Source organism: Bombina bombina, chromosome 3 (genome assembly GCF_027579735.1).
Source record: "Bombina bombina isolate aBomBom1 chromosome 3, aBomBom1.pri, whole genome shotgun sequence".
In the NCBI taxonomy this organism is placed as follows: Eukaryota; Metazoa; Chordata; class Amphibia; order Anura; family Bombinatoridae; genus Bombina; species Bombina bombina.
In genome coordinates, this window is record NC_069501.1 from 1,176,939,865 (window position 1) to 1,176,956,050 (window position 16,186).

Below are 16,186 nucleotides of genomic sequence, written 5' to 3' on the forward strand. Positions count from 1 at the left end.
ACAAATGTCCTGTGCCCTTGCATTATAACCAGCACCTGCACAGAGAGCTGCAGTGAGTATATGTACAAATGTCCTGTGCCCCTGCATACAATACAGCCCCTGCTGAGAGAGCTGCAGTGAGTATTATGTACAAATGTCCTGTGCCCTTGCATTATAACCAGCACCTGCTGAGAGAGCTGCAGTGAGTATATGTACAAATGTCCTGAGCCCCTGCATACAATACTGCACCTGCTCAGAGAGCTGCAGTGAGTATATTTACAAATGTCCTGTGCCCCTGCATACAATACAGCAACTGCTGAGAGAGCTGCAGTGAGTATATGTACAAATGTCCTGTGCCCTAGCATACAATACAGCACCTGCTGAGAGAGCTGCAGTGAGTATATGTACAAATGTCCTGTGCCCCTGCATACAATACAGCAACTGCTGAGAGAGCTGCAGTGAGTATATGTACAAATGTCCTGTGCCCTAGCATACAATACAGCACCTGCTCAGAGAGCTGCAGTGAGTATAAGTACAAATGTCCTGTGTCCCTGCATACAATACATCACCTGCTCAGAGAGCTGCAGTGAGTATATGTACAAATGTCCTCTGTCCCTGCATACAATACAGCACCTGCTCAGAGAGCTGCAGTAAGTATATGTACAAATGTCCTGTGTCCCTGCATACAATACAGCACCTGCTCAGAGAGCTGCAGTGAGTATATGTACAAATGTCCTGTGCCCCTGCATACAATACCGCACCTGCTGAGAGAGCTGCAGTGAGTATATGTACAAATGTCCTGTGTCCTTGCATTATAACCAGCACCTGCTCAGAGAGCTGCAGTGAGTATATGTACAAATGTCCTGTGCCCTTGTATTATAACCAGCACCTGCTGAGAGAGCTACAGTGAGTATTATGTACAAATGTCCTGTGCCCTTGCATACAATACAGCACTTGCTGAGAGAGTTGCAGTGAGTATATGTACAAATGTCCTGTGTCCCTGCATACAATCCAGCACCTGCTCAGAGAGCTGCAGTGAGTATATGTACAAATGTCCTGTGTCCCTGCATACAATACAGCACCTGCTGAGAGAGCTGTAGTGAGTATATGTACAAATGTCCTGTGCCCCTGCATACAATCCAGCACCTGCTCAGAGAGCTGCAGTGAGTTTATGTACAAATGTCCTGTGTCCCTGCATACAATACAGCACCTGCTGAGAGAGCTGCAGTGAGTTTATGTACAAATGTCCTGTGTCCCTGCATACAATACAGCACCTGCTCAGAGAGCTGCAGTGATTATATGTACAAATGTCCTGTGTCTCTGCATACAATACAGCCCCTGCTGAGAAAGCTGCTGTGAGTATATGTACAAACGTCCTGTGTCCCTGCATACAATACAGCACCTGCTCAGAGAGCTGCAGTGAGTTTATGTACAAATGTCCTGTGCCCCTGCATACAATACAGCACCTGCTCAGAGAGCTGCAGTGAGTTTATGTACAAATGTCCTGTGCCCCTGCATTATAACCAGCACCTGCTGAGAGAGCTGCAGTGAGTATTATGTACAAATGTCCTGTGCCCCTGCATACAATACAGCACCTGCTCAGAGAGCTGCAGTGAGTATTATGTACAAATGTCCTGTGCCCCTGCATACAATACAGCACCTGCTGAGAGAGCTGCAGTGAGTATATGTACAAATGTCCTGTGTCCCTGCATACAATACAGCACCTACTAAGAGAGCTGCAGTGAGTATATGTACAAATGTCATGTGCCCCTGCATACAATACAGCACCTGCTGAGAGAGCTGCAGTGAGTATATGTACAAATGTCCTGTGTCCCTGCATACAATACAGCACCTACTAAGAGAGCTGCAGTGAGTATATGTACAAATGTCCTGTGCCCCTGCATACAATACAGCACCTGCTGAGAGAGCTGCAGTGAGTATATGTAGAAATGTCCTGTGTCCCTGCATACAATACAGCACCTACTAAGAGAGCTGCAGTGAGTATATGTACAAATGTCATGTGCCCCTGCATACAATACAGCACCTGCTGAGAGAGCTGCAGTGAGTATATGTACAAATGTCCTGTGTCCCTGCATACAATACAGCACCTACTAAGAGAGCTGCAGTGAGTATATGTACAAATGTCCTGTGCCCCTGCATACAATACAGCACCTGCTGAGAGAGCTGCAGTGAGTATATGTAGAAATGTCCTGTGCCCCTGCATACAATACAGCACCTGCAATTTCCAGAGCTCAATCTGATACAGCAATAAGCCTCCGATTTATTGAGGCATCCTACAATAAAACTACCTACTAAGATTTTCCTTGTGCCTCATCACACAGTGGCATCCAATACAGTGAAATTTAGGTTGTATTTTTGAAACTAGAGCCCGGAACAGACATCAGAGGCCTGAGCGGTGGCTCACAGTAGGTAAGCCGAACATAAGAACAGACCTGCACAGATCACAATAACCTACTTCTACTGTGGCACCAACAGATAGAAACAGAGAGGAGAATCAAAGAAGTTGTAAAGAGTGAGACGCCATACTAGGCCACAAACATCATGGCTACCTCATGTGAGATGTGCACAAAAACAGGCCTTGACAAATGCCTAGAAAGGCTAGAAATTATTTTCCCATGCCTCATAGATAGTGCTTCAATGGACTATTTGCTGAGCCGTTGTCCCATCTCAAACACTGAATCCGTAGCTACGGAATACAAACTGGACACAGGGGTACAACGCACTGCCTACTCCGTGGGAGTTAAGCCCGCCATGATTAATCACCTGGATGAGAAGCAGTCGGCTCACAGACCTCCACAAGGCATCTCTGGAGGTTTATTGCACCAAATGGGTTACATCATTGAATCATCAGCTTTTTATACACATCATACCGCAGAGCCATGCACAAGGGTCATCTTTGAAGGTTGGAGGATATTCCAGTTCTACTGTGGAACTGGGGGACTGGGGGGCGGTATGACACACGCATGAAACGAGCAAGCCTCCTGCCGACAACTATTAGCATGGAAGATACCTACTCTGCTAAACGCCTCAATCTAGTAACTCTAGATCAAACTCATGGTAACATACTTGAAGGGACATTAAACGTCACTGACATGACATTTCCATCTGAGTAACTACCCACGCATATACCCGCACACATCTAAAAACCTCTTGCACTGTGTACAGACAAAATCCTGGGGATAACAGAAAATATGTACTTTGCCCTTGACACCCGTGCCATAAGGGATGTAATGATATAATTAAGAATATCCCTAGTGATCTGTTATGTTAATGTTGTTCCCAAATGCTCAAGTTATTTCAAACGTGTATTATCAAGCATACATTTTGTTCTATACTCTAGGTATATTGTTGTAATTACCTCTCTGAAGTTGCTGAATTGTTCCCACTCCCACAATGGGTTATGTTATTCACTAGTTTATGCCAATAATTAAGCATGATAACGCTAGGAATTCTGTATATTAGCACTGAAGCTACCCAAACACAATTGTTCAGCATATACCTGACCCTTTTGCAGCGGTTGACGGGCCGTAGCCGCGGAAAGGGCACATAGCGATAAATGGATGTGGTTTTGACACTATACACTATACTGACCAGAAGACCTAGTGCACCAACAATCCCCTGTAAGGGACACGTTTATGTTATTGCCATCAGCTAGATCAGTGTTTTTCAACCAGTGTGCCATGAGAGATCCTCAGGTGTGCCGCAGCAGACTGACAACAGTGGGACATATTTTTTAAATTTTGCTTGTTTTTTATTCTGGGCCATTTTTTTTATTTTAAATGAGATGATGACTGAGGGTAACTGCGCAGCGGCAGCTCACCTCCCCGACCCGTATTCACACTTGGAAGGAACCCCCACTCACCACAACACTTGCCTAGTGCTGGCTCTACACGCAGCAGCACGCAACACTTGGTTTGTAGGAGGCATGGCATGACAGCACAGTACAGTGTGTGTGTATATATATATATATATATATATATATAAATAAATAAATATATATATATATATATACTGTATTAGGCTACAATGTGTGATTTTGTAAAATTTTGGGATGGTGGTGTTCCGCAGGATTTTTTATGTAAAAAAGTGTGCCACGGCAAAAAAAGTTTGAAAATCATTGAGCTAGATAACCTAGTTACTAATATAGCCACTAATATAATTTAAATCCGAAGGATACCATTCTCATTTTCTAATACCCACAAGAACCATCATTTTAAATAAAATGTACCTGTGCAGAGTGCTACTTGCTATTGTATTAAGGCTGTGACACACTGCAAGCGATGCGGCGCGAGGCAAAGCAGCTGCTTTGCTCCGCGTCGCATCGCTTCTGAAGTTAAAATATTTCATCTCTGAGCGCTTAGCTACGCGACCTGACGCAGCAGAGTGCTCAGAGATGAAAAGGCAAGACACACTGAGCGCGCACAGCGGCATCTACACGCTGCGCGTCGCTCTGCTTGCAGTGTGTCACAGCCTTTACTCTGATACCAAAAAGTTTGGCTTTGGCCTTAATTCAGTATATTTCATGATAACTGTATAATACAGCTTTAGTGTTGTTCTATTATTCCCATACCTCTTATTTAGGACTCGAGTGGTCCAAACAATTATTGCCTGGGAAAAGGGGGGGGGGGGGGAGAGGATAATTGCTTTACAATATGCAAACATGTTTATACTCTGAATACTGTCTGTATATTCATGAACATATTCCATGTACAAATGTATAATTTTCATTTATTGTTCTGTCTAAATTCTCAATAAAAGAATTTTTAAAATAATAAATATATATATATATATATATATATAACTTTTGACTTGTAAAGCGATTGCAAAAATAGCGATGTTAACGCTGAATAGCGCAAAATATTTTTGCATTACACTTGTGCTCTAGCCACAGTGCTTAAAGAAAGAAACAAGGGGCATATATGTATTTTCCCAGTGAGACAGTCTTTGTTTAGAATAATTTTTTGATAATACATGAATACAGACAAAATCTTGTTACATAAATGTAAAATCTTTCCATTGCAAGTAAATGTACAGGTTTTTGTTTATTTAAAAGTAATTGTTTACATACGTTTTACTGACAACTAGTTCAAATACTGACCTGTCCAACCACTGAGCAACCAACAGCAGATGTTTATTTAATTATTGTTTTCTAATGTCATAAATATTGTGAGGGAGATTCAGACACACCCTGGGAACTCCCCTGTTCAGCCCAAGAAACTCCCCTGTCCCTTCCACTTTCTGAAAATATCAGGCTTATTTCACATAGAACAAATACAAAGTGCAATGCAATTTGTAAACGATACACATAAATATACAAAGTATGATCCTAATTTGTTAAAGTTACACAGAAAATTTCAAAGCATAATTAGAATTTGGAAAATCCCAGTCCCACACTTCTGTATGCCGAATATAAATGCAGTGAAATACAAAATAGTTTAAATCTTAAATGTCATACAATTTACAGGACAAAGTAATATAAAATACAAAAGTGTAAATATAACAGAACTCTTAGCCTCCTTCACATCCAAAAATTTAGGCAATGCCCCTTAGAGAAGCAAAATTTGACTTTCTAGAATATTGTGAGGGATCTCACAGTGATGAAGGATCATCTTAGATCATCTCCTCTGAGTAGAAAGCTTTAGATAATCTAATTTCTCCCAAAAGCTTGCCGAAATTGACAGAAATCACACAAAAATGTTGGGGGATTTTTCTGACCAGAAGATAAAATTTGCCTTTCTAAAATTCTTAGAGGAACTTTTCAGTACTGGCCTGACTTTGTAGATCATCTTGCGAGAGCGGAGAGCTTTAGATCTTCAGGCCCTAAATGTTGGTCTTTAAGTATACAGTGAGAGAAAAGAAAGAACTTTGTATATTTAGCACATTTAATTGGGTTGTGGTTTCAATTAACAAAAGCATCTATTTTGTATACAACAATAAACCTAAAAGAAAATATTTCCATACATTTTATACTCTGTAGCTGGTATAATATGTCATTGGAAACACATTAAGGGTAAACCAATTTTACAGTACACTGTCCCTTGAATGGTTATACTTTCTGGTTGGAGGCTTTAGCGCAACAAGTGTCAGACCATAATGCTTATAGCATTGTTAAACTGGGGTAGACGTGCATGCTGACGTCAGCACGCAGTGCGGCGAAGTGTAGCGCAGAGCCACACAAGTGAATGATGCCGGCGAGGTTCCTGAGGAAGTAAGGAGACGGAATAGCGGCGGATATCAGGCCGTGTCTCCAGCCCTGAATTAGGAAGGCGCACTGGTGGTTGGATACCGGGAGCACTAGTCCGGTCCAGCAAAGGTGCCCCTGAGAAACGCCAGGCAGAGGAGGTGGAGGTGGTACATCTCAGAGTAGCTGCAAGCACCAAACACGCGAAGGGTCTAGGGGCGTGCTGGGAGTAGGAGCCCCGACCTAAAAAGCAGGGACCAGGAGTTGGAGTTGGAGGTGGAACCTGGACTGCAGTTTAACCTCATACAAAGAGGTTTTCACCCCCAGATGGCAGGACTGCATAGGATATGGATACATGGAGTGAGCTTACTAGGAAGGAGGAAAAGGGAGAAAATGGAATTACAAGGCCAATTATTTGCTTATTATATCTTGTATTGGCTGTGTATGCTAACCTTAGAGCATTATAAACAAACGATATAATAAAAGGACGCTTAAGGGCAGGTGTTTTATTTAGCCAAAGTTAAAGAAGTAAAAGTCTTTGGCCCAAAGTGTAAAAGTGTGGTTGGGGACATTTTTAAATCCTTTTGATACTAATTAATGGATAAATATCTTATACATCAAAAAATGTCACCTAAGTTAAAGGCCACAGACAAGAAAATCAATAAATCTATAACCTCTCCTAATAAATCTTCTGTGGAAGAGAGAATACCTGAGACCTTGGATGCTACAACAATTACTATGCAGGTATCTGCATTGATTATACCTAAGATTGAAGAATTAAATATACGGCTGGATACCATCATGGGGGAAATAAGAGCTCAAAATGAGAGAATAAATCATCTAGAGCAAAGGATCTCAGACTTTGAGGACATTCAAAACGTAATGAGTGTAAAATTGGAAGCTGTACTTTCGCAAAATAAAATTCTTACTAACAAAATGGAAGATACTGAAAATAGAGCGAGGCGTAATAACCTGCGAATAATTGGTCTGCCTGAAACAGTGAAATCCCAGGAACTAAAGAAGTTTGTGGAGGAAACGCTCCCAAATCTTATGGCTATCCAACAACAAAAATCTTTGTTCACTGTGGAAAGAGTGCATAGATTGGGCAGAGAGCAAGAGGATATGGATCAAGGCACGAATAAATCACGCCCAGTAATTGCCAAGTTCCTCAATTACCAAGGAAAGAATGAACTTATCCAAGCATTTAGGAAACAACAACCCTTACAGTTTAATGGAGCTAGGATCCTAATATTCCAGGACTTTTCAACAGAGACCTCACTTAAAAGGAGAAAATTCTCCTCAATCTGCTCCCAATTAGTGCAAGAAAAGAGATTTTTCTCTCTACTTTATCCGGCTAAACTTAGAATTAAGTCTGGGCCAAATTTTTTTGTGTTTGAAACCCCTGAAGCCGCACAACTGTTATTAGATAATGAATCAAAACAATAAGTTTAGATTAATGAGAGTCCTTGATTTGTTGACCTTTTTTTTTTTTCTTTTTTTTCTTTTTTTGTTCCCCTCATCTCTGCCCCTTCCCCACCCCTTTTTTTTTGTGGTGGGGGAGGGGAGGAAGAGAGATAATTTCTGTACTTAATTTTTTTTTTCTCCTCTTCTCCACCCCCTTTTTGGGTGGGGGAGGGGAGGAAGAGAAGAGAAACACTGTCCCTTGAATACTGCTCAGGACTTGCAGAGCACTGCTGGTCATGAGCGGTAAATGCCGGTGATCCAATAAGCAGAGCTAGTCGCATAACTGATATGTGGATCTAGCGCTGCTGATTGGATCAGCGATATTTTCCTCTTTAGAGCAGCAGTGCTCCACATATCCTGGCTGGTATTTCATTTTCTATTGTCTGTTTAACCCCTTTGCAAGAGTTAAACACACAGTAGTTTAGGGTCGATAGTCTTAAAATTACATTGTCTAATCCAGATATCATCAAACTTGGCCATCCAGAGGGTTTGGCACTACATTTCCCATGATGCTCAGGCTGCATATCAGCTGGCTGAGCAACATGGGAAATGTAGTTCCAAAACCTCTGGAGGGCCAAGTTTGAGGCTGTCTGGTCTAATGGGTTAGGCCATGATTTTTTTTTTACTATAACAGATAAAATCAGCTCCATATTAGCTGTGTGCTGCAACTGTTTGCAGCTATTCACATACTGTATGCAAACTCTTATTGGCTAGACCAGAATTGACTTTAACTGTGTGCCTCCCAGTAAGCATTTCACAGACTAGACCAGTATTTTTAAAGATTTTAAATATCAGGTCAACGCAGATAATAAAGAATAAATCTAAATGTTTTCAAATAGCTCTTTAGCCTTTATTTTATCATTAGAAACAGCTGCTTTTTACCTGTTGAAACCCCCACCTATAACAACTCCAATACTATATGTGTGTGAGTAAGCAAGAGGCAGCAATAGAAATCAACATCCCAGCGATGGTGGGAAAGAAAAAGCACAGCCCATTTGATAGCGCCGTCCCTGCAAATTATTTCAATAACATTTTTTATCAGCATTATCCCTTTAAGATATATATATAATCATATTTATGATATTGATTGTTAATTAGCGTGGCTAATATTTTTGGGAAAAAGGTGGTAACTGGCAGCTTTAGTTTAACAGGGGTTAAACATGGTAATTGTTTGTGCACTTACGTCACTTTAAAATGTCATCTCTCTTTTAAAATCCAAAAGATTTGTTAAATACTGTTAGTAAGTTTACAAATAAACAGTATCATACAGGTCCCCAAACATGAAACAGACAAACCCATGGTGACATATTTGGGGGCTTTTCTTGAGCATTATATTATAATAGATGTTCTTTACAAACGGAACTCTGCATAGTAAGACAAATTTGCATTTCTAAAGTACTGACTAGACTTCATAGAGCCCAATATTAGTATTTGCGTATACAGTGAAAGATGAGGAAGACTTTGTGTATTTAGCCCATTTGATTGGGTTGTGGCTTCAATTAACAAAAGCAATTATTTTGCATATAAATAAATAAACCTACATGAGCAATTTCCCATATATTTTGTACTCTGCAGCTGGTATAACATGTCTTTGGAAACCCATTAAGGGTAAACCAATTTTACAATACACTGCCCCTTTAAAGAGACATAATTAAAAAAATGTGTTCTAATCTTTTTTCCACTGGGTACCAGCAGTGCTCTGCAATGCATTATTTCTACTTTGCGTTTAAACCCTTTGCAGGGATTTAAATACACGGTAGTCTAGGGTTGTTAGTCTTAAAATTACACGCTCTAATGGATTAGACCATGACATTTTGTTACTATAATGGCCCTTTAGCATAAAGATAAAATTAGCTCTAGGCCCACGCTGTATGCAAATCCTTATTGGCTGTTTGGCCCATTTAAAAGAGTGTCCCTGCAAATGCTTTCACTGCAATTAACTTTTATCTGCATTATCCCTTTAAGATATACAATAATAATATGTATGTTATTTATTGTTACTTAGCGTGGCTAATAGTTTTTGGAGAAAGGTGGCAAATGTCACTTTAAAATGTAATCTCTCTTTTAAAATGCAATGAATTTATTAAATACTGTTAGTAAGTTTATAGGTAAACAGTATATAGTTCCCCAGACATGAATCTGGCTGACTGTGGTTTCCTACATAATCACTTATAGGAGATGTGCACACAAAAAATAATAACATTTTAAAGCTATATGAAACACCAAAGTATTAGTTCATGGTTTAGATAGAGCATTTTAAACAACTTTCTAATTTATTTCTAATATCAAATTTTCTTTGTTCTCTTGCTATCTTTTATTGAATATCAGGGACGTAAGCTCAGGAGTGTGCCTGTTTTTGGAGCCCTATTTGGCAGCAGTTTTTCTGCTGTTCAATTAACGGACACTTTCTAAATGGCTGTCCTGTGTGGCGCACCTGGATGGGTCATTGCCTAAGACCAAGCTTACGGACAGAGCTGCTCACAATAGTGGATTCACTCAGATGAGCGATCTGAGTATCGAGCTGGGGCTTTTCTACCAAACTGGTTGCGGACAATTTTAGAAGCGGATCGTATATTAATGATAAGAATTTATAAACTGTCAATGATTGAGTATGCTTATTTGATATACCAAGAGGCACTGCAGAATATATTGAGTAAAGCGTGGCTGTGCAGGGTGTTTTTAGTACTATTTCCTGCAATGTACGGCTCCTGGAACCTCCCTAATTTCTCTTTAACAAAGAATACCATGAAAATGAAGCAAATTTAATAAAAAAGAAAATTGGAAACGTTTTTTTTAAATCATATGCTTTGTCAGAATCACAGAAGAACATTTTTGGGTTTCATGTCCCTTTAATGGCCATCAGTGCATTTAAAGAGACATTAAGCCCAAGATTTTCTTTCATTATTCAGATAGAGAATACTATTTTTTTTTTAAAAAAAGTTTCCAATTTGCTTCTACAATCAAATTTGCTTTTTTATTCACGTTATGTTTTTGTTGAAGAAAGATCTAGATAGGAAACGTGCACACGCTTGAAGCACTACATGACAGGAAATAGTGCTATCTAGTGATCTTGCTAATACATAACATTGTTGTAAAACTGCTGACATATAGTGCTGCAGGCATGTGCACATGTCACTCCTGAGATTACATTCCTGCTTTTCAACATAGGATAACAAGAAAACAAAGAAAATTTGATAATAAAAGTATATTGGAAAGTTATTTCAAATTATATGCTCTATCTAAATCTTGAAAGAAAAATGTGAGGGTTATGTCCCTTTAAAATTGTTTTAAACTCTGAGTGACAATGTTGAGGTATCAGGGTTTCATTTGAGATTTTGAGTTGGAAATTTTAGTGCAAATGCAAATTGGTATGTACAAAACACATGTTGCATTTTAGTAAATGTCCAGTAGAGGGCACCTCTGCTTTGTTCCCGGTAAAGTAGGCAGCATCTGTAACATGAATGCTTGCAGTTACCCTGCACCTCCAGCAGAGATCATGGACAGGGAATGTTAGTGTCAAGCTCTCTCAGTCACACACAGGCACACAATGAAAGTCTGTGTTCTTGTTGAATCTCCCAGTGCGTACAGCTAGTTAGGAGCCTGCTCTGCTGACAACAGGCTGCACAAAAAGTTACGAATCTACCAGCAGTGACTTAGCAGATACATGATTGTTTGTACAAAAGCTCTCTATCTGATAACTGCTGCTCTGGCATTTGCTTTAACTCGTTTTTTGGAAATGGACATTTTAAATAATACAAAGGATCGCTGCTGAACAGGATTTTATGCAACTCCCTGAAAGTCTGGAAGTTCTCAGGTTTGTTTTTTTTCTGCAATCACTTACTGAAAAACTATTAGTAAAGGAGCCTGGATTTACACAAGGTAAGAACAATTTGAGTGGTGGGGATGATAAATTACAATTTACAATCAATTTTTTTTTTTTGTTTTGTTTTTTAATTTTTGCATGAACAGTGATATTAGTGACTAATTTACTGAATGACAACCCTGTTTTCCTTTGCAATATTTAACTACTCACTATAGAGACTATAGAGTGCAATAAATATACATATATTTCTGAATATAAAAACATGGCTATTAAACTTCTGTCTTTGTCAGTATAGTGAGCTGTTGGTTGTATTATGTGATTCATTTCATTTTAATGCCACAACAAGTGGTTGTATTATGTGATTCATTTCATTTTAATGCCACAACTAGTTGCATTATATGTTCACAAATAATACAACTTTTTTTTTTTATCACTTAGGAATGTGCAATTTTGGGTGACATTTTTTTTCGTGTTATCGACTTGGCATCTTGCTCTACTGATTATCGTTATTTATGTGGAAATAATTAAATCGAGGCGAGAACATCTGTAAATACATTAAATACTGGAGAAAACGTGTCCCTGTACAATAGCAGACAAAAATGGGGGAAACAGCACCCCCTCAAACCCCAACAGGGAGTCTTGGGATAGGAGTATCAGGTGTTGGGCTCCTCGGAGGAGGCTCCGTTACTCCACGTGTGCACAATGCTATTGTGGAGCGCCTGAGAGCTAGGATAGCGGTTTGTCGACAGCATCACCTTAACTGCGAAGGTCGATATGAGCGAAGTAGGGCAGAAAGTTCAGACCGAGAACGAGAAAACACTTTGCAATTGTTGACTCTTGTGCAGAATGGTCAGGGCACCAGGAAGGGTACCAAGCACAACAAAAACACCTGCCCGCCTCCACCTGATTACCAACAGCATCAGAAACAGCAGCACCTGTTAAATAAAGATGGCAATGGGAACGAGATCAGTGACCAACAGCATCAAACTACTTCTAACGGTTTAGATCCGAGAAATTCAGCCCTCATTGCTGTAAGTAACAGGAATTTTATCATTTCCAAATGTCCTATTAGAATTTGTAACTATTAAATATAACTATTTGCAACTAACAGATGGTAAAATTACTCACTACCTTAATATGTGGATAGTCTGTACCAATTCCAGTCTTTAGGGCACACTAACAGAAAAGATTTTAAGGATATATGAATGAGAACACAGGTAACCTAATTAGCTGATCAGTAATCATGGTTATTAATCTGCTTTCACCCAAGGTAATACTGAAAATCTGGTCTGTTAGTGTACCCTAAAAGGAGCCATAACGCACTGCCTCTCTTGAGAAAAATACACGTGGTGAGCCAATAAGGAATCACCAGCTATGCCCTGTTCAGTACCAATTTAGGAACTGGTGTTCTAGATTAACTTGGTATTTTAGCCACATAGGGAATAAACAGGTGGAAAAATCATTCCTGCAATAATTAAATGTTTCATCACATTATAGAATTGCATTATAGTATATTATACGCGTTTAAATTAATGTAACAAATCTAGTCACATGGTTAAAAAATATCCTTGCATAGCGCCCTTAAAAAAAAAAAGATTTCACGGAGCATTTTTAACTTTACTTACAAATTACACTTTTCTTACTATTTTTAGACTAGCTTTAACAGAAAATAAAAATGTACTTTATTTATAATGTATCACGTCCTCAATTATTTGCTCAAAAGGGACGTAAAAGTCAAAATTAAACTGTCATGGTACATATACAGCATGCCGTTTTAAACTCCCCCCTTTTTAAAAACAGATCCGGACTGTTAGTGATATTTTAGATGAAGTTTTTTTCATTAGTTGTAATGAAGATGCGCTATAACTTACTTTTTAATTTAGATATAAAATTCAAATACCCTGTGCTCCGCCGCCCACTTCAAAAGTCTTTTTTTCTGTGAGCTAACGTTTGAATTGTTGTCCAATCAGCATTCTCCCCATATGGCACTTTTGCTGTAGCTAGAGAGCTGATGGGAGAACAATTCAAACCTTTAGCTCACAGTAAAATTTACTTTTGAAGTGGGTGAACGGGGTGCGTGGTATTTGAATTTCATATCTATATTAAAACGTAAGTTATAGCGCAACTTTATTACACCTGATTAATTAATCACTTAACATTCAAAATCTGATTTTAAAAAGGGGAGACTTTTTTTTGCTTTAAGAGATTTTTCAATTTACTTCTATTATCAGATGTACTTTGTTCTTTTTGTATTCTTTGTTCAACAGCATACCTAGATAGACTCAGGAGCGGAAATGCAATTGGCTCGCTAGATGTGATCAATAAGCTTCAGGTAGTGCATTGCTGCTGTGGAGCTGACTTTAAAGGGACATGAAACCAATTTATAATTTACTTCTATTATCTAATTTGCTTCATTCGCTTGATATCCTTTTCTGAAAAGCATATCTAGATGGGACCAGTAGCTGCTGATTGGTGGCTGCACATAGATGCCTCGTGTGATTTGCTCATTCATGTGCATTGCTATTTCTTCAACAACAGATATCTAAAGAATAAAGCAAACTATATAATAGAAGTAAATTGGAATCTTTTTTTTAAAATTGCATTCTCTATCTGAATCATGAAAGACAAATTTTGGGTTTAATGTCCCTTTAACTATAACACAGTTCTATGCAAGCAAAAATAAAATGCACTAACGCAACATTTTTTTTATGCCCTTTAAGTCTATTTAAAGGACCATAACGGTCGAAAAATGACATGCTCTAACAAATTTGAACAAGAAATGTTTAGATTATTATGGCCTTTTAAAAAACAAACAAAAAAAACGTTTTTTAAACGTATACAATATATTTGTTAATATATCAGCACTACAGAATCTGACTGCATTTAATAAATATATAATAATATGGGAATTTGGTCATAATATTTAATATAAATTGTATATTTATGCTTTATATCTCAGAAACAGACGTTTTTATGACTAATTTAAGTTCTATCAATTGAAAGTGAAAAGGGATTTTTCTTTACATAAATGTTTTTCATATGATCCATTTATGTAGCCCATCTGGAAGTGTTTTTGTAAAAATGTATAGTTTTGCTTATTGTTAAATAACATTGTGCTGATTTTCAGACTACTAACCAAGCCCCAAAGTGTCAGATGTATACTGATGTCTATAGAGTCCTAGTTATGTAATGGGTCTTTTCAAATGCTGGAGAGGGGGGTAGTGTGTCTACTATTCTTTCTTTCAGTGGATGTTCCAGCCTAACCTCATCAACAGCGCTAAGCTGGGAGCTTCTAAGTAAGTTTTACATTTAGCCACCAATAAGCAAGCGTAACCCAGGTTCTGAACCAAAAATGGGCCAGCTCACAAGCTTTTACATTCCTGTTTTTTTATAAAAAAAAAAATAAAAAAAAAAAATAGCAAGAGAACAAAAAAAATTGATATTAGGAGTAAATTAGAAAATTGCTTAAAATTGCATGCTCTATTTGAATCATTAAAGAAAAAAATGGGTTTAGTGTCCCTTTAATTCAATATTTATCTTTTACATTGACGTGAATCAGAAAAATGCAATCGGTATCTGATCTGGTAGGTGTCTCACCTTCTGGGCAATATTCATAACGTATTATTAATATGAGTTGTTCGTAATTGTGAAGCATAAATTGTGAATAATGCAATGTGATTTTAGGCACTGCCTTGAAAGTGAGTTCACAAAGAAACAATTTGTCACACATATGATGCAGTTTCCTTCATTGATGACTATGTAGGCTTCAACTTTAGTCATTTTGTGTCATATTTTCCTCAGACGATAGTTTTTCTTTTGATGCATACTTTAGCATTGGATGTATAAAAAAATTATGCCTTTCTTCCCTAGTAGGCTAAAAGTTGATTTATTATTTACTAAATATATCCCACATTACACAATATCTGTTTTCCTCTGGCATTTTGTATCTTAGTGGATCAACATTGTTACTAGTATATATTGATTAAAAAAAAATATATCAGCAATAACAAAGGTTTCAGTAATTTACTATTCTTTTATTTAAGTTCAAACAGTTCCAGCTGTGTAGAGAAAAGAAAAAAAAAATCAGGATTCCAAACAGAATATCTTATTGGCATGATCTAAAGCCGCTGTTAAATGCTTCAGTGGTGAAGGAATCTGGAAACCGTCAGTGCTTCTGATTGCTAAAAATTTAGATGCTTTTTATTGTACTGAACGAAGGTTGAATAAACACCTCATGGTATTGTAAAGATCTTGTTGTCAGTTATACATTTATACTGGGTGTGTGTTTATTTATCTACATAGCTTACAACTTGCTAACAAAACAATATGCAGAATCTTTTTGGTGTATTAGACACCTTTTTTCACAATGAAAATGTCTGATGTATTATGTTGTAAATCACCCAAAGTTTTCTTTTAGGAGGAACAGGCACTAATGACTGGGTTGGCCATGGGTCACATTGCTTTATTAAATTAAGTGAAAGGGACACTGAACCCAAATTTTTTCTTTCGTGATTCAGATAGAGCATGCAATTTTAAGCAACTTTCTCATTTGCTCCTATTATCAATTTTTGCTATCTTTATTTGAAAAAGAAAGTCCAGAACCTTGGACAGCACTTGTTTATTGGTGGATAAATTTATCCACTAATCAGCAAGAGCAACCCAGGTTGTTCACCAAAATGGGCCGGCATCTAAACTTAAATTTATGCTTTTCAAATAAA